The sequence below is a fragment of the Chiloscyllium plagiosum genome, unplaced genomic scaffold (genome assembly GCF_037043375.1).
Source record: "Chiloscyllium plagiosum isolate Xiang-an unplaced genomic scaffold, Cpla_swu_hap1 HiC_scaffold_16, whole genome shotgun sequence".
Taxonomy (NCBI): domain Eukaryota; kingdom Metazoa; phylum Chordata; class Chondrichthyes; order Orectolobiformes; family Hemiscylliidae; genus Chiloscyllium; species Chiloscyllium plagiosum.
In genome coordinates this window covers 47,455,979-47,475,574 of record NW_028270154.1, presented here as the reverse complement: position 1 = coordinate 47,475,574, position 19,596 = coordinate 47,455,979, and the positions used below count along the sequence as shown (strand labels likewise).

At 40.1% G+C, this 19,596-nt stretch overlaps 1 long non-coding RNA gene across 1 annotated transcript in view; it reads left to right on the top strand.

Annotated features, from left to right (window-relative positions):
• Positions 1-19,596, top strand: part of LOC122556678 (uncharacterized) — a 57,013-nt gene that overhangs the window by 3,724 nt on the left and 33,693 nt on the right. Inside the window, exon 2 of the long non-coding RNA XR_015759751.1 lies at positions 1,936-2,024. This is a non-coding gene — a long non-coding RNA (uncharacterized LOC122556678). The remainder of the gene's footprint in view (positions 1-1,935; positions 2,025-19,596) is intronic.

Below are 19,596 nucleotides of genomic sequence, written 5' to 3'. Positions count from 1 at the left end.
TATAAAATCTGAAATTTCACATTCTATCTCTGTATTTACAATGTCTGCATCACCATGAAGACATGCAAAGAATTCTTGAACAACTTTTATCTGTGTCAAAAAGATCCTCAATTATTTTCTGTTCTCAGTGGATTGAAATCACATCTTTGGATACTCCTTGATTTTAATTTACAATATTCTTAAATGCCATCTGTTTGCTTTCCTAATTTTCTGTTCTTCATGTGCCATACTCTTTTCAGCTTTCTTTTGCAAAATTTTTGTGTTGGACACAAGCTTTCCTTTTCTGCTTTACCATAAGCTACAAACTCCTTCATGATCAAGAATCTCTAGATTTTACAATTCCATCCTTTTTCTTTGTAGGAACATATTTAGTCTAAGCCACTTGGTTCTCCCCATTGAATACTCTTTGACTGCTTGAGACTGAAATAGCTTTTTATTGCATTTTCATTAAATTACTCCAAATTTACTTACCAACACTCATTTTCATTAGTATTTACAAATTGAATGATTAAACTCTCCACTTATTAAATTTTCAGGGTTAGATACCTGGAAAAATATGGTCAACTTTTATGTAAAGTACAGATACAGTGTCTAATGTCCAGTAATGCAAATTGGGCATTTATTCTTTCAGTGCTGCTCATGCAAATGCAGGAATGAAGAAACCACACTTGAGCTATTGTGGAAGAGCGGAATCAGTGAGAGTTGTGAATAGCAGATCTGACTCCATTGCAGTACTTTAGGACCTGCTTCCCTGGTCCTCCCTGTTGTCCAGATACACAGCTATTCTCCAGATACACAGATTCCACTGACAAGAACAATCCAATTGCAACATTCCCAGCTGCTTTCAAGGGAGAGTATCAGAAATTAATCATTTCTGCCTGTCCCATTTCCCATTTCAATTTTTAAAACTTTGTATTTCTGCTCATAACATGCACTCCCCATCCTGTGATCCACAGCAAAGTCATTTTTTATGACATCAATGTGCTTAGGAGCACGTTGGATCCAAAATTTGGGAAAATCCAAATATTGTATGCTGTGGTCCTGAGGATACTAAATTTGGGACACCATATCTGTACAAAAAAAAATGTTTTCTTAGGCCAGAAATCATAGGATTGACTTTTATGGGATTAAGGTTTACAAATTTTTGTGATAATTACTGCAAAGAGATTCTGAAACTTAATATAGCCATACTTTCAGTTGGATCAAGGCCTCTGATGCGATGCCCTCTAACAGTAGTACACATGGTTATGATCAAGGCCTGCCAGTTGAGACACTCAGAAGCTGTAGTTCTGTGCCAAAATATAGCTCTGCACAAGTTATAATAGGTGTGACCTCTGAAAGCAATGATGTGTTTTGACACGGGGTAAACCCTCCTACTTAATGTAAAACCAGCAACACTGAAAAGATTTATCTCATGCAATAATCTGTCAAAATCGAGTGGCCAAGAACTACTTTAAGAAATAAAGTCGTTAATTTTTACTTTAAGTATAACAGAGAATAATTAACTAACCACTATTTACAATTTCTTTCTCTAACCTATCTTTTAGCTTCCTTCTATAATACTAGTCCGATTAAAATTCCCAATTAAAATTTACATTACAACACATCTTATCTCAAAACCAGGCAGCTGTAGGTTCTTGTCTTCGGATCTTCCTGTGTCTTTTTTCCTTGTTAGGAATTTCTGCATTACAGGTTATTGATCAAAAAGGTACTTTTAAGAGAGAACTATTTTCAAACAGTCTGTTCACATGCTGGGCCGCGGCAGTTCTCCTCTCAACTGTTAAATTTTCACCGGTTTTATACTCCAGAGCATCAGATTGTGTCATTGGCTTTTAAGATTGCCAATATACTCAATTAAAACTTGATTAGAGTTTATTATATTTTGGATATAATTTAAACTGATTGGCTGAATTCAAATTTGTTTTTGTCTCCAAGCAACGAGCTAATCGAGTGGTTCGACCCAGTGTTGCATTGTTACCATTAATGAGTACTCTTGGTGCTGGATCCGGTATACTCTCTCAAAGGTATATCCACATCTTCATAACAATGTATAACTACAGAAATAGAAATTCTTAAAATTAATTTAGGTGAGAAGATTTAATCACGCAAACAGGTATCAGACATTTGTGTTCCTTAGTACCATTGCGCAAGTGAGTTAAATGAATCAACTTCTGTACCTTAAAGCTTCCACAGCTTCTTAATTTTTTAAAATGTGAAATCACTTATTTCTGTAAACCTCTTAATGAAATTAAGAAACAAAAATATAGTTTTTGATGTCCTGAAAATATGGCAAATCTTTCTGTAATACTAAGATTTTCCTGTAGAAGGTGCTAAATCATAGATCTTATTACATTACTGAACATAAAAATACAAAACAGAGAAAACTGAGAAAACTTTTTAATAATAGCCATAAAAAAGGGGTTAGAAATTATGCAATATTTCAGTGATGTTTGCATGCAATACAATTAAATAATTATCATATTATTTCATCAAATTTAATTGTGATCTAATGCATAGTCGTCTATTTTTCATGATTATTGTATCCTTACATTAGTATTAAATGAATCACATTAGAAAATCTCATGTATGACTTGGTGTGGAGCTAATTTCTTAAGTTGGTGCAATGTTGTCAAAATCTTAGTTAAGAAATATGTCATAATACAAAAAATATAATGCTTTTCCCATTCAGGTTTTGCTTCTCTATTGTTTCTCCCAATCTGCCTATTCTGCTATTGAAGTAACCATGATAGATATATAAATAGTAAACTTGGGTGACTGCCTCTCCACCCCTTCCCCCAGTGTCCACTTCTGTCTTGCGCACACAATTTCTGGTCCTCACAAACAGTATCTCCATTTCATTCAGCAGCTTCTCCAAATGATTTAAATTGGGGGAGCAAGCTGTGCATGGTCATGGTGTGAATCCTACCTTCCTGTTTCACCCTGGCATAGAAGGCTTATGGTATAACCACATAATCATGAGCAGTAACAGTAAGTGGTGAGGGGTAGGAGGCCACATAGCAGGGTAGCTGGACCAGTTGAACACACCCTCTTTGGAGGAAAGGGTGTCTTTGGAGGAAGGAGACCCAATGAAGAGAAGGATCACATAGACCAGGATTTCCTCAACTACATGTAGTTTTATATATTTCTGTGAAACTTAAGTTTGTAGCTAATCTCTGATCATTAATAAATTCCTCATTCACTCTCCAGTGTTACGACAATCGTCTGAGCAATTGGCTGTGTATGCTATACCAATAGAAAGCATAATATATGGGAATAAAGTAACATTTGTTCCAGAAAATAAAATTGAAATTGAAGGTAGGCCTGGTAATTACAGACCAGTAGTTTAAGCTTAGTGCTGGGGAAATTTCTGGAAACAATTATTTGGTAAAGAATTAATGGACATACGGAAAACATGTAGATGGATTCAGAGAGTCAGCATAGATTTAAGGGAAAATTTGTCTAATTTGCTTGAGTTTCTTGAAGAGAGGGTTGACTCAAACAAGACAATGATGTACATATGGATTTCCAAAAGGCATTTAATACAATACCACTTATAAGAAAATTTATAGTTCATAGAATAAAAGGGACTGTAGCAACATGAATAGAAACTTGCCTGGGTGATCAAAAACAGAGTAATAGTTAAGACAGTGTTTGCTGACATCCACAACTGCACACCAATCTAGAAACACGAATGCACATGATTTCAAACCCAGTTTGTCATCATGTAGAATTTACATATGGCATCACACATAAAGGCCACACTGCGCATGCACAGAAGCATGTGATTTTTTCCAATGGCATTCACCGGTGGGGTGTGAGGAAGTGGGACAGGATGAGACTGAGGATGTAGGAGTGAGTGCGGAAGCAGGATGGGAAGATGGAGGATGCAGAATGCAGGGTAGTGAGTACAGGGGTTGGGGCGGCAGTGAGTACACAGAACAGAGGGTAGTGAAGATGTGAAGGACACCTTACACTGATGGACAAGAGTGGGGGTAGGAATGAGGGTGTCAGATGTGAAACAGGGTGGGGGGAGCGGCAGTGAGAACTCAGGGTGTGGGTGGAGAATAGTGAAGATGGAGGTGAGGAAGGAAGTGAGGATATGGGACAGAAAGAGGATGGAAACAGAGGGGGGAGTGGGGATGAGGAAAGAATGGGAGAGTGAGGGCACCGTAACTGGGGAGGCCCCCTCAAGTTTGGACCAAGCTAAACCCCTTCAAACATATCAAGGAAGTAGCCTAGACCCTAACTTTTATCTTTCTGAAAGGCAAGTGTAAGGCATTGTGTTCCTGATGTAATTCAATTGGTTATACTACTCCGCTTTAAGCAAAGTACATTTTATTCTTTCCCTGCATTTAAAATACAAATGAAAGAAGAGTTGGTATAGCTTAATTTATTGGAAAACTAAAAATAATAGATTAATAATAGAATAATATAGTAACATCCCATATACACACCATTTGGTAAAGGCAAATTCAATTAAATAGATTGTCTTGCATACAATTTTTCTCCAGTCCAGGAAGAAAGAATATCAAGAAAGCATTCTGGCAGAGAGCAAGAATACTCGTGTTTTGCTGTAGCAGAGAGAGATGTATGGCAGCTTCAAAACCCCAACAACTACTGAAAGCTAAAACAAAACCCTGGTACTGTAGGAATCTGATTTCACCCATTCTTGCTGCTTCTAGTGTACCAACTTTTTTAAAAAAGCCCGAAGACCTCTCAAGCTGTTTACTTTATTGGGATGGAGGAGACAGCTTGTTACTATGACTCAAAACCTCTCTTCAAAAAAAAAATCACCTCTTAAAGCAACCCTACCTCTTTTAGGTCCCTCTGTGTACATCCTCACTTTTCCTGAATTCCTCTGCCTGACACCTTCCCCCACTTTCCTCTCTCCTGATCCTCTGCCCCCATATCCTCCTTCAGTTCTCTCTATCCCCCAGTATCCCATTTCTCCCACTCTACCATGCACCCACCCCCACCCTTCATCCCTGGGGCCAATGTCTTCCCCATTTCTCCCCTTCCTCCATCCCTTTCCCCATCCTCTCCCTCTGACTTCTTCCCCTCTCCCTTCTTCCCCAACCTTCTCTCTTCCCTACCTTCCTTTCTCTTCCCCTTTGCTTCCTCACATTCCCTTCCCCATTCCTTCTTTCCTCCCATCCACCATTCACCCCTCCACTCTCTCCCCTCTTCCCCACCTCTTGCCCTTTCCCTCACCTCACATCCTTCTCTCCCTCCCCTCAATCCCATTTCTCAAAACCGTTTAAACGCATACACACTTAAACCAGCAGTGCATTAGCAAATCACAGCCACAGTTAACATGTACAGTATTTTTCAGACAAGAGGAAGTTTTGTAGTTGAGTTCTTCAGAGTTAATGTTGCTTTTCCTGATGGATATAAATGACCTAGATCATGCTGAACTGAGGATAACTTAAGTTTGGAGACAACAGAATATTTTCAACAGAGATGGAAGTAAAAAACTTCTAAATCACATTAACAAGTGGGTGAATAGGTGGTAGGTAATGATCATTGTGGGGAAATTATTACTATTACAGAGTCATACAGAACAGAAACAGACCCTTCAGTCCAGTTCATCTGTGCTGACCAGACATCCCAATCTGACCCAGTCCCACTTGGCAGCTTTTAGCGCACATCCCTCTAAGTCCTTCCTATTCATATGGCTATCCAGTTGCCTTTTAAATGTTGTAATTGTACACACCACCATCACTTCCTCTGGCAGCTCCCTCCATAAATGCACCACCCATTGCATTGAAAAATTATCCCTCAGGTCCTTTTTAAATATTTCCCCTCCACACCTTAAATCTTTGCCTTCCAATTTTGGACTTCCCACCCTAGAAAAAGAGACCTTGGCTATGTAAAGTGGTACACTTTGATGCAACAAATACGAAGAGACAGTGTAAGGTCTAATATTCCACAGGTTTTGCAGGAGCAGAGAAACCTGAGTGTATGAGTGCACAGATCATTGAATGTGGCAGGTTGGGTTGTCAGAGCTGTTTACAAAAATCCATACAGTATTCTATGCTTCATAGTTAGGGACAGAGTATAAGAGGGAAGCAATGCCGCCTAAATGGGACACTGGTTAGACTTAAGCCATAGTCTACAGTTGTGTCTGTCAGACTATAGGAAAGATGTGAATGCATTTTAAAGATCACAGAAAATTACAAGAATGTTTCAAAGAATGATAAACTTTGGTTGTGAGGATAGACGAGAGATGTTGGGACAATTTTATTTGAAGAGGAGAAGGTTTTGGGAAGATTAGATGGAACTTCTCAATCACAAGGAGTCTGGACAGCATTGGTAGGAAGAATGTGTTCTTGCTCAAATACAGATTAAGAATTAGAGGGCATTAATTTGAAATATTTTGCAAAAACAGCAACTGAGAAATTGGAAAAAAAAACTTTGTCATACAATATACAGTTTGATTTGGAATGCACTGCCTGCAAGTATACTGGGGTCAGTTCAATTAAGGCATTCAAGAGAGCATTGTTTCAGTTTAAATATCCAATGTGCAAGGCTATGGGAAAAGGCAAGTGTTTGGCATTAAGTTAAATTGATCAGAGAGTTGATGCTGCCATGATGGGCTGAATGACCTCTTGCACTGTATAATTCTGTGAAGAACTAAAAGCAGGAAATGCTAGAAATAGTCAGCAGTTCAAGTTTAAATGGTTCTACAAATAATGATGTAACAATCTGCTACTAAACTTCTCAGTTTGCACCTCTTCAGTTTAGTCTGTTCACTTTTTATGGTATGTTTCTGAAGGTTATTGGGCCCATACTGACATAGTGTTCTGGAATGTAATACATAGAGTTATAGAGATGTACATGCTTAAAATGCCTTTCTCATCAGAAATGACTGTTAAATCTTTTGTTTAATTGGGTGATACTTGTCCAAGTTCTGAGGCACTGTAGCTTAAATATTAACTCCCAGTGTGAGTGACAAAGGACCTAAGGGTTTAACATTTGATTCGGTGGAAGATTTCCCTAACATGCCATTCACATGCCCTCTGCCTTTTTTTTTTAAACAGCACCCGATATCGTGATATCCAAGTGTTCTGTTGTGGAAAGGCAGACTACCAAATTATTGTGGGTGCAATTGAAGCTCAATTTGTAAAATTCAGCGCTGCTGAATGTTTTCCACGGATTGAGAATTGGGAGAATAAAAAGGTGTCTCTCTTACCCATAATGTCAGGATAGTTGAACTTCCCTGTTTATTTAGCTGTATCAAATTTCCCTACTGTCCTCCCCCCACCCCCACGTCATAATGTCTGATCTCTTCTTTCTCTCCTCCTACCTCAAAATAACCACAATGACTGTACTCAACTTCTGATCGCAAGCAGCCCATTTTCAATTGCCTCTCTACCCTCTCCGTCACCCTCCCAGCCCAAATACCACTCCACCACCCATCAAGGCCTTTTTCTCTGCTAATAAGTTTCAATTATTTCTTCACAGTTGATCCTACTATGATAGTTCTGTAGTTATACATTACCCATTTCCATTCTTCATGGAATAATACTTACGAATTTCCAATCATGCTTTGAAGCTCAACCACTGATCAATCTATTGAATCAAATTTATGTGAAGGAGAATGGCAACAGGAAACCAAGGTTTAAAAAAAAGTCACGTCATAATACCATCTCTTTTTCTATAATAATCTTTTCGAAACTACGAATAGTTCTAACCAAACATGTCAATAAGGCAATTTAGCAACATTGATCAGAAAGGTTGATTCCCTTCACATATTTTTTAAAAAACTAAATTTGTGCATCAACACATTTCAACCATCAGTCTTTCACTGCCTTCTTCCTTACGGTTGCAGATTCTAATATGTAATATCATCTAAGAAATTATTTGAGAAATGCAGCATATTGTTATTTGTAACTGAGTGAAACTGCTCCACCTGAGTACAAACCTACAAAGTTGCAACATAAAGATAATTCTTAAAAAATGTTAAACATAATTACATTCTGGTGATTAGTCTGTGCATTTATAAATGGGATGAAACCTCTCCAAGTCAACTGATGAAGGATTTGATTCTTAACGATCCTCATCCTTCTTCAGATGGGTTCTTGTAAACATTACCAAAGATTGAAACTATTTTTAGAGTCATATTTAGATTATGATTAACAACGCTCTTAACAATTTTGTCATATTTTAAGATATAATGAATTTCTTGTAATCACTGCCAGATAATCATTGTTCTTTCTGTCTAAGAAACAAATTTGTTTGATAACATATAAACTCAATTATCGTTGAACTTTGCATTTCACACTCATAGGGAGCTTTAAGTTTTTTTTGTGAGTAGTCACTGTTTTAGCAGTAGCTGTTGGCTAATTTGCACAAGCAAGCACCCCGCAAACAGTATCTAACTAAGTGCATTGCATACCTACCAAATTAGTAAAATGGGAACTATCATTGCTTTGTAATTATAAAAATTCCATGTTGAAACTCTCTATTTAACTTTCACATCATTTTGGATATAACTTAAAAAGTGGACATACATCTACTTTGGGAAATGCATGATTTTTTGATAATCATACACAGGAATTTACACCTCTCATATACTTTATGTCAAATTAGTAGTGTTTAGAATGGAAATTACAGCTTTCATTTGTATAAAATGGAAGTTGGGCAACTATTAAGCTACAAGAAAGGGCAATTGTCAATTGATCAGCTTCCTGTTTAACACAGATTTTCTTTGACCTTAAAGGATTTTTATGTTATTATGAGAGCTATAGTGAATCTATTCAACCAATGTACATCTAATTTTTTTTATTAATAGTTATTCCATTAGGTTAATCTGTGAATAATTGTGTGATTGTGGGTAAGTTTTAGAGATGGACAATGGAAATTGTATGTGCCAAGAAAAATGACACAGAATTTAACTTTGTACTTATATAAATTGTTATCTGAACAATTAGGCAATTAACCAAAGCAAAAGGCTGCTTTCAGACAAATGTTGAATACATCTTGTTTGATTCTGATGCTTGTCCTATAAAGTTAAGCCGATGCAAAAATACTTCGGAGACATATGGACTACATTTCTCCGAAATAGCTCATCGGCCCTGATCAGCTGATTGCATCCTAGTGGCTTGTGGGATTGTTTACTACATATTTTCCAGTCTGTGAAAAGAAAAGCTGAATACAGATTAGATGAAGATTTATCCTGCTTTTGGCTTTGTTCAGTATTGCAATGCCTGCCAGACCCATGAGATCTGATGTGGTTTCACTGGACCAATCAGCAAGATAGCCTCTAAACACTTATTCCTTTTGAGGATTATTTTAGCCATGGTTTGTTCAATATGTGGGAAGGTAAAAATACCATTTTTTTAATGCTGGATCAATGGCTTTGCTGAAGATGGTATTACAATTATAAAACAAAAGTGTGAATCATAAAATCATGAAATAAAAGCCACATTTATATTATAATGTCCAGTGTTTGAATAGATTTGTTAATATTTGCAGAACAGTTTATGAATTATAATGGTTAATTGTATAATTGTAATTTTTAATTGATCACTGGAATGATTTATGATCCACTTTTTATGAAAGTGGCTTTATTATAATGTATGACAGTAATGACAAAAGATTTCCAAATGGCTCTTCAGAAACAAATAAAAATGCTTGACAGTTCACAATTATTGTCTACTTTAGAAGTTTGAAAAGGCTTGCATACATTATAATATTCTTTTGTAGCTCAATGAATCCTAACGATTCATCTTGCAAAAATGTGTTATATAAAGATGTTTATACTAAGATGAATTACATAACAAAATTAAGGGACATCTCTAAAGAAGTTTTATTTCTCTGTTATTGCATTTTATAAGAGAAAATGCCTCAGCTTCAGAGTTAGTGACACACTCTCAAAAGCCCAGAGAATAGATGTTAAAATACAAAGTATCCATTTGATGGCAAAATATACGTTGTCAACTCCCTAAAAGGCTGAAACACAAACAAAGTCCTGGAGAAACTTAAGCAGGTTTGGTAGTATTGGTCGAGAGAGAAGCAGAGTTAAATTAGTTTATCAGTAAGTTCTGATGAATCATCACAGGACTTTAAATATTATCTCTGCTTCTCTTTGTACAGATTCAAGGAACTATGAACCTGCACTCCAAGGTCTCTTTGTTCAGCAACACTCCCTAGGATCTTACCATTAAGTGTATAAGTCCTGCTCTGATTTGCTTTTCCAAAATACAACACCTTGCATTTATCTAAATTAAAGTCCACCTGCCACTCTGCAGCCCATTGGCCCATCTAATCAAAACCCATTGTACTCTGAGGTAACCTTCTTCGCTGTTCACTACACCTCCAATTTTGGTGTCATCTGCAAACTTACTAACTGTATCTGCTATGTTCACATCTAAATCATTTATATAAATGACAAAAAGTAGTGGACCCAGCACCAATCCTTTTGGCACTCCACTGGTCACAGGCCTCCAGTCTGAAAAGGCAACCCTCCACCACCATCCTCTGTCTTCTACCTTTGAGCCAATTCTGTATCCAAATGGCTAGTACACCCCGTATTCCATGAGATCTAACCTCGCTAACCAGTCTCCCATGAAGAACCTTGTTGGACGCTTTACTGAGGTCCATATGGATCACGTCCACCACTCTGCCATCGTCAATCCACTTCGGAAGACTCAGTCAAGTTTGTGAGACATGATTTCCCATGCACAAAGCCATGCTGACTATCCCTAATTAATCCTTGCCTTTCCAAATACATATAAATCCTATTCCTCAGCATTCCCTCCAACAACTTGCCCACAACCAATGTCAGGCTCACTGGCGTACAGTTCCATGGCTTTTCTTTATCACCTTTCTTAAATAGTGGCACCATGTTAGCTAACCTCCAGTCTTCTGGCACCTCATCTGTGACTATCGATGATACAAACATCACAGCAAGGGGCCCAACAATCACTTCCCTAGCTTCCCACAGAGTTCTAGAATACATCTGATCAGGTCCTGGCGATTTGTTCACTTTTATACATTTCAAAACATCCAGCACTTCCTCCTCTGTGATATAGACATTTTTCAAGATGTCATCATTTATTTCCCCACATTCTGTATCTTCCATATCTTTCTCCACAGTAAACACTGATACAAAATACTCATTTACTATCTCCCCCATCTCTTGTGACTCAACACATAGGCTGCCTTTCTGATCTTTGAGGGGCCCTATTCTCTCCCTTACCATTTTGTCCTTAATATATTTATAAAAACCCTTTGGGTTGTCTGTAAGTCTATTTGCCAAAGTTATCTCATGTCCCGTTTTGGCCCTCTTAAGTATATTCCGGCTGCATGTTACTCTTAAGGATTCTCTCGATCTCTCTTGTCTATACCTTAGAAATGCTTCCTTCTTTTTCTGAACCAAAGCCTCAATTTCTTCAGTCATCCAGCATTCCCTACATCTACCAGCCTTTCCTTTCACCCTAACAGGAATATATTGTCTCTGGACTATTGTTATCTCCTGTTTGAAGGCTTCCCATTTTCCAGCTATCCCTTTTCCTGTGAACAACTGCCCCCAATCGGCTTTTGAAAGTTCCTCCGAACACTGTCAAAATTAGAACTTCAACTTTTTGATCTGGTCTATCTTTTTCCATGACTATTTTAAAACTAATAGAATTATGGTCACTGGCCCCTCGGTGCTCCCCCACTGACACCTCAGTCACCTGCCCTTATTGCCCAAGAGTTTTGCAGTCTCTCTTATAGGAACATCTATATACTGAATCAGAAAGTTTTCTTGTACATTCATAACAAATTCCTCTCCATCTAAACGCTTAACACTATGGCAGTCCCAGTCTATATTGTAAAGTTAAAATCCCCTACCATAACCACCCTATTACTCTTTCATATAACTGAAATCTCCTTACAAATTTGTTTCTCAATTTCTCTCTGATTATTCGGGGGTCTACAATACAATCTCAATATGGTGAGCATCCCTTTCTTATTTCTCAGTTCCACCCAAATAACTTCCCTGGATGTATTTCCGGGTATATCCTCCCTCAGTACAGCTATAATGCTATCCCTTATCAAAAAAGACCCCCCACCCCCCATCCTTCCTATCGCATTTGTATCCTGAAACATTAAGCTGCAAGTCCTGTCCTTCCCTGAGCCTCATTTCTGTAATTGCTATGATATCCCAGTCCCACGTTCCTAACCATACTGTGTTCACCTGTCTTTTCTGTTAGGCCTCTTACATTGAAGTAAATGCAGCTTAATTTATCAGTCCTAACTTTGTTCTTTCTTCCTTCCTACCTACCCTGACTGTTTGACTCACTCCCTTTTCTAACTGTACCAGTCTCAGATTGATTTCTTTCCTCACTATTTCCCTGGGTCCCATCACCCTCCACCCCACCTCACCTCACTCATTTAAATCCTCCCGAGTAGCTCTAACAAATCTCTGCCAGTATATTTAGTCCCCTTCCAATTCAGGTGCAACCCATCCTTTTTGTACAGGTCAGTGTACCCCAGAAGAGATTCCAATGATCCAAAAATGTGAACCCTTCTCCCATGCATCAGCTCCTCAGCCATGCATTCATCTGTTCTATCCTCCTATTCCTTCCCTCAACAGTTCGCAGCACCAGGAGCAATCCAGATATTACTGCCGTCAAGGACCTTATTTTTAGTTTCCTGCCTAGCCTTTTATATTCTCCTTTCAGAATCTCATCCTTTCCCCTTCCTATGTCGTTGATTCCAATGTGTACAATGACCTCCTACTGGTCCCTCTCCCCTTTGAGAACATTCTGAACCCTCAGAGATCTTTCATCCTGGCACCAGGTAGGCAGCACACCATTCTGATTTTTTGCTGCTGACGGCAGATACGTCTGTCTGTGCCTCTGACTAGAGAGTCCCCTATCACAATCGATTGCTTGGAACTCTATGTACCCCTCATTACATTAGGGCCTGTCTCAATACCAGAAGCTTGGCTGTTTGTGCTACATTCCCCTGAGGATACATCACCCCCTACATTTTCCAAGACAGCATACTTGTTTGAAATGGGTGGGCGGCACGGTGGCACAGTGATTAGCACTGCAGCCTCACAGCGCCAGAGACCCGGGTTCAATTCTCGCCTCAGGCGATTGACTGTGTGGAGTTTGCACATTCTCCCAGTGTCTCCGTGGGTTTCCTCTGGGTGCTCCGGTTTCCTCCCACAGTCCAAAAATGTGCAGGTTAGGTGAATTGGCCATGCTAAATTGCCGATAGTGTTAGGTGCAGGGGTAAATGTAGGGGAATGGGTCTGGGTGGGTGCGCTTCGGCGGGTCAGTGTGGACTTGTTGGGCCGAAGGGCCTGTTTCCACACTGTAAGTAATCTAATCTAATCTACCTACCTTTCCTGGAGTTAACCCATCTATCTAACTGCATTTCTGGCTTTTCTCCCTTCCTATAATGGCCATCCATCACATCCCCGAGCCCTTGTAAATTCCTCATTGTCTCTAACTGTTGCTCCAACCAATCCAGTTGATCTGATAGAATTCACAACCAAAAACACTTCCTGCAGACATAATCCTCAGTAACATGTAAACTTTCCATAAACTCCCACATCCAACAAGAACAACATATCACTCTACTAAAGGCCAACTTTGTTCCTTCACAATCTACAGACACAGAAAATAGCACCACTCACTTGTTCTAAAACAAACGTGCTTCAGGCTAACTTAGTACTTATGGTTTGTATTTTTAAAATTTTTAATCAAGACAGATTTCAATAAAACATATACTCAAGAAAGAACCCACGATACTTACTAATGTAGATTTATGGCAAGGTTTCACATTAAACGCTATGCACTTATCTGTACCTATGTTGTGAGTGCCTCTACAGATTCCTCCAAGATCAGTTGTGAATTTTGCTGTTTGGTATGTTTTCCTAGATGCGCTCTGATGTCCAGAGATGCATTAATTCAAATAGCAAAGGCAGTAACTGCAGATTCAGTTAGCAATGTCGGTTTCTTTCTCTTCCCTCCATCACCCCCTTGCTAACCACGTGCTCACTGTCTTCAGCTGTTTTTTTTCCCTTTTAGAAGTGCCGTTGGATCTGGATGGGTATATGAATAGGAAGGGTTTAGGGGGATATGGGCCAAATGCTGGCAAATGGGACTAGATTAGGTTAGGATATCTGGTCGTCCTGGACAAGTTGGATCGAAAGGTCTGTTTCTGTGCTGTACATCTCTATGACTCTAGATGCTGCAGACTTGCTGAGTTTCTCCAGCACTTTTTTTTTGCATTTCAGATTTTCAGCATCTATAGTTGTTTGCCTTTGCCTTAAGGGGTCAGTGTTGTTTTCTAAGCAATCAGCCACAGTGATGTGTGTAAATTTTTGTTATTGGCCTTTTAACTTCCCACAGCAAGTGTTATTAATTTTTTTTTAATTCTGATTTGAAAATAAGTTATAAATTGTCAAAATAAGATCAATGTCAAAAATCTTGGGGAGGCAATGGGAGGCCTGCTGTATCGTATTCCATTCACACACTCAGGGAGGGACAGGCCTTCCCTACATCAAGGAATTCTGGGATTTGGTCCCACTCACTGAGAGCAACCAAAAGGCCAGCTCCACTATTGAACAATGGGAAGCAGTCGAAGGGGGCATGTTTCACAGCAAAGGCAGGGTGCTGGCTCTTAGTGAATAAAGGTGAAGTTACCATTGTCCCAGAGGATCATCTGGCTACTCTCTCATTAGAGAGATAACTGGTGATGAGTTTATGGTAAGAGGGTCATCACATTTCAGGATAGTAGCAAGGCTGGGAAGTTGGGACCTTCATGGTAACCTTATTAGAATTGAATGCATGCTGTAGGTATCACTCTGCATTGCAAACCAACCTGCAGCCAACTGAGCTAACCAGCCTCCAACAGGACCAATGGTAGTCCAAAAGTCAGACATTGAACGGGTTAGAATGAGTGAATCCCCACCTCACAAGTTTTATTGTTGTGTTATGTTCCATATGCCATTAAATTATACCACCCGTGATGGGAGAAGGTGTCTAAGTTTGCATTATTTTCCAACTTAACGGCCTGAATTGACAACAGGAAAGAAGGTATTCATAGACTTTCCTGCCATAGGCTAAGTTCAGACGAAGGCCAGAAACCCAACACCCTCATACCTGATTAAGGAATTCAGCCCAGACAGACTCATCACAGGGAAGGGTACAAGATTCCAGCCAATGAAAACATAACAAAAAGGAAAGATTCTAATAGTAGTAAAATTTTGTCAATATATTAACAATTTAGATTAGATTAGATTAGATTACTTTACAGTGTGGAAACAGGCCCTTCGGCCCAACAAGTCCACACCGACCCGCCGAAGCGCAAACCACCCTTACCCCTACATTTACCCCTTACCTAACACTACGGACAATTTAGTATGGCCAATTCACCTGACCTGCACATCTTTGGAACTGTGGGAGGAAACCGGAGCACCCGGAGGAAACCCACGCAGACACGGGGAGAATGTGCAAACTCCACACAGTCAGTCGCCTGAGGCGGGAATTGAACCCGGGTCTCTGGCGCTGTGAGGCAGCAGTGCTAACCACTGTGGCACCGTGCCGCCCACGGTAATCAATTTCTTTGATTAGGTTTAACCAAGACATCTGGCGAAGACATCTGGAATTGTATATGCATTGCTGAAGTATAAGTTCCTACAGCTTGAACAGTTAGCAAAGTTTTTTGAAGAAATGGTAACTGCAGTAATGATTGACATAAGGCTCACCAGTTTGAGGCTGAAGGACCATCACACAGCAAGTACCTACTTAGATACAACGAAAAGTGCTCTGGATAGCTTATGGTTTCAAGAAGAAAAAAAATCAAGTTTAATTTAGCCATGACACGATCATAAATCTGAGTTATATCACATAAAAATAATGTTCAAATTTGCATCAGCCTCACGTTAGTAGCATAATCAACAATTTGCATTGATAGTGTGCCTTTAATATAAGGCACATATTATCTTCAAGGAGTATAAATTGGAGAAAATGCATTCCCAGCTGAAATGAATGGGATTAAATACAGATGACAGTTTTCTCTGCATTTGTGCTAATATAATTAAACCACAAGATCATTGAGAATCAATCCCAGTAACCTTCGAACTGTGAAAATGAAAATATGGTTTATTTACAACAGTAGGGTGTTAAGCAATCAGGCATGATATGGCTGGACTTGATCATGGTCGTAAATGGGAGCGATATATGTTTGGATAAAGCACATTAGTACCCCAAATCAACATTCCTCTGAAATAACGTTATTACTTTAAATTGCTGTGGTTCTGTTCGCCGAGCTGGAAGTTTTTGTTGCAAACGTTTCGTCCCCAGTCTAGGTGACATCCTCAGTGCTTGGGAGCCTCCTGTGAAGCGCTTCTGTGGTGTTTCCTCCGGCATTTATAGTGGCCTGTCCCTGCCGCTTCCGGTTGTCAGTTTCAGCTGTCCGCTGTAGTGGCCGGTATATTGGGTCCAGGTCGATGTGTTTGTTGATGGAGTTTGTGGATGAGTGCCATGCTTCTAGGAATTTCCTGGCTGTTCTTTGTTTGTCTTGCCCTATAATGGTAGTGTTGTCCCAGTCGAATTCATGTTGCTTGTCGTCTGCGTGTGTGGCTACTAGGGATAGCTGGTCATGCCAATATTCCAGCCACTGCAGCGGACAGCTGAAACTGACAACCGGAAGCGGCAGGGACAGGCCACTATAAATGCCGGAGGAAACACCACAGAAGCGCTTCACAGGAGGCTCCCAAGCACTGAGGATGTCACCTAGACAGGGGACGAAACGTTTGCAACAAAAACTTCCAGCTCGGCGAACAGAACCACAGCAACGAGCACCCGAGCTACAAATCTTCTCACAAACTTTGAATTACTTTACATTTCTCAGTCTTCATTTTTAGCTAAGGGGGTTAGAATGGCTGCTTTGTCATCATTCCAATCTTTGATCAAATATATCAAACTGAATTCACTGGGAATCATTGGAACCTCCCTACCATCTGAAGTCATCTCAAGCTCAAAGAACATGATTGTTAAAGTGGCGCTGGAAAAGCACAGCAGGTCAGGCAGCATCCAAGGAGTAGAAAAAAAAATCAACATTTTGGGCAAAAGCCCTTCATCAGGAATCGAGATAGGGAGCCTGCAAGGTGGAGAAATAAATGAGAGAGGGGTGGGGGTGGAGAGAAAGTAGCATAAGTACAATAGGTGAATGGGGGTGGGGATGGAGGTGATAGGTCAGAGAGGAGGGTGGAGTGGATAGGTGGAAAGGAAGATAGGCAGGTAGGACAGGTCATGAGGACAGTGCTGAGCTGGAAGGTTGGAACTGGTGTGAGGGGAGGGATGTGGCGAGGGGAAATGAGGAAACTGGTAAAGTCTACATTGATGCCCTGGGGTTGAAGTGTTCAGGGGCGGAAAATGAAGCGTTCTTCCTCCAGGCGTTGGGTGGTGAGGGAGAGGCAGTGGAGGAGGCCCAGGGCCTGCATGTCCTCGGCAGAGTTGGGGGGGGGGGGGGGAGGGGGAGTTGAAATGTTGGGCCACAGGGCGGTGGGGTTGATGGGAGCCTTCCACATCCTCCTTCCTCACCTCCATCCAAGGCCCCAAAAGAGCCTTCCACATCCAAAGTTTTACCTGCACATCCAGTGTCATTTATTGTATCCGTTACTCCCGACACGGTCTCTACATTGGGGAGACTGGACGCCTCCTCGCAGAGCACTTCGGGGAACATCTCCGGGACACCCGCACCTATCAACCCCACCACCCTGTGGCCCAACATTTCAACTTCCCCTCCCACTCTGCCAAGGACATGCAGGTCCTGGGCCTCCTCCACTGCTGCTCCCTCACCACCCAACACCTGAAGGAAGAACACCTCATCTTCCACCTCAGACACTTCACCCCAGGGCATCAATGTGGACTTCACCAGTTTCTTTATTTCCCCTCCCGTCCACCTTTCCCCAGTTCCAGCCTTCCAGCTCAGCACTGTCCTCATTACCTGTCCTACCTTCCTTTCCACTCCACACTCCTCTCCACACTCCTCCACCTTCATCCTCACCCCCATTCACCTATTATATTCTATGCTACTTTCTCCCCACCCCCACTCTCATTTTTCTCTCCACCCTGCAGGCTCCTGCCTCTATTCCTGATGAAGGGCTTTTGCCCGAAACGTCGATTTTCCTACTCCTTGGATGCTGCCTGACATGCTGTGCTTTTCCAGCACCACTCTAATCCAGACTCTGGTTTTGAGGATCTGCTGTCCTCGTTTTTACCTACACGATTGTTAAAGGTTAGTTGTCTAAGCCCCAGGATAGAAGTCCATGAGGATCTTAGGGCTATATCTTAGGCTTTTTTTTAAAAAAAAAAAGCTGCTTCATCAGTGGCCTTGACATTCTCACTTCTGAATTTTGTGATGATGTTTACAAATAATTGAATGAATATTCAACTCCATTCAGCTTTAAAACAGCTGTTTAGGATTGGCTAGTGACCCTCAAGATATTCAATTATATGGTTTCTTTTGGGGGCAAAAGAAGGTGGAGAAAAAAAAAGAGAGGTTTCACAGTATGAATCACATCATCCAATCTCTAGGGTTTAGTCTGTGTCTAGTGCACTCTGAAACAATATCTACACAAGAACTTACCATTGTTTGATATCCATTTTGCCTCAGGACCTAAAGATGAAAGTTGTCAGAGCTAGGAGCCTCACCAACCTTGAACTTTAGCATCATCTTTTGTACTTCCAAAAATGCATGTTGTTTACTTTAAAAATTTACTCAATTCTAATATTTCTTAACACCAACAACTTGGATGTTATTGCGATTTCAAATCTACCTGTTGGGATATGTTACAATACTTGTCTGGCAGATGGGACTTTAACTTGATACGACAACTGTGGCAAGATCCCAATTTACAATTATTTTAATCAACCCATTCAGATGTGTTATGACATCATTGAAGTAGATGAAACTTGGACCCAAGCCTTTGTACTCCAAGATGGGGGCACTATCAATGCCACAAGACCCCGACATACATTTGTACTTATTTTGAAGTCCCAAGAAAGTTTCATGAAAGTAATCAGATACAAAATGGATACTGATTTTTGTAAACATTGAATGATACTTTCATAAAGTACTAAACTCTTTATTCAGACAATATTTCCATTGTCATTGTTGAGTTGGTTAAATCTACTTCATAACTTGTTTTTCCTGACTTATTTGAAGAATGTAGTATTTGTTTTATATAAACAAACAGTAGGAAATCCAAAATTAAAAAACAGGAAGTGCTGAAAATACACTCCAACATCTGTGGAGAGAAAAATAGTGGGTAGAATTTACGGTCCTCTCCAGGAAGAGGCTAGGCGCAGGTAGGCTGCAAGATGGAATAAGCAGAGAAGATAGAGAATTTAGGAAAGGCAATGGACTCAAACAGGAAGGATCAAGCATAGTCTTCTCATCTGATGTTCAGTCGAGGTCCTTAAATGATTTTTAAGTCTAACACCGCTGGTACTTTCCACTCAAACTCCAGAGAACCCCTTGATAACAAGAGGGGCAAATTTCTTTAGTTGAAAATCTTCCCCTTTAAAATACCTGTGCCCTTTAAACTGACTTATGTTCCTCCCTATTCTTCAGGGCATACCT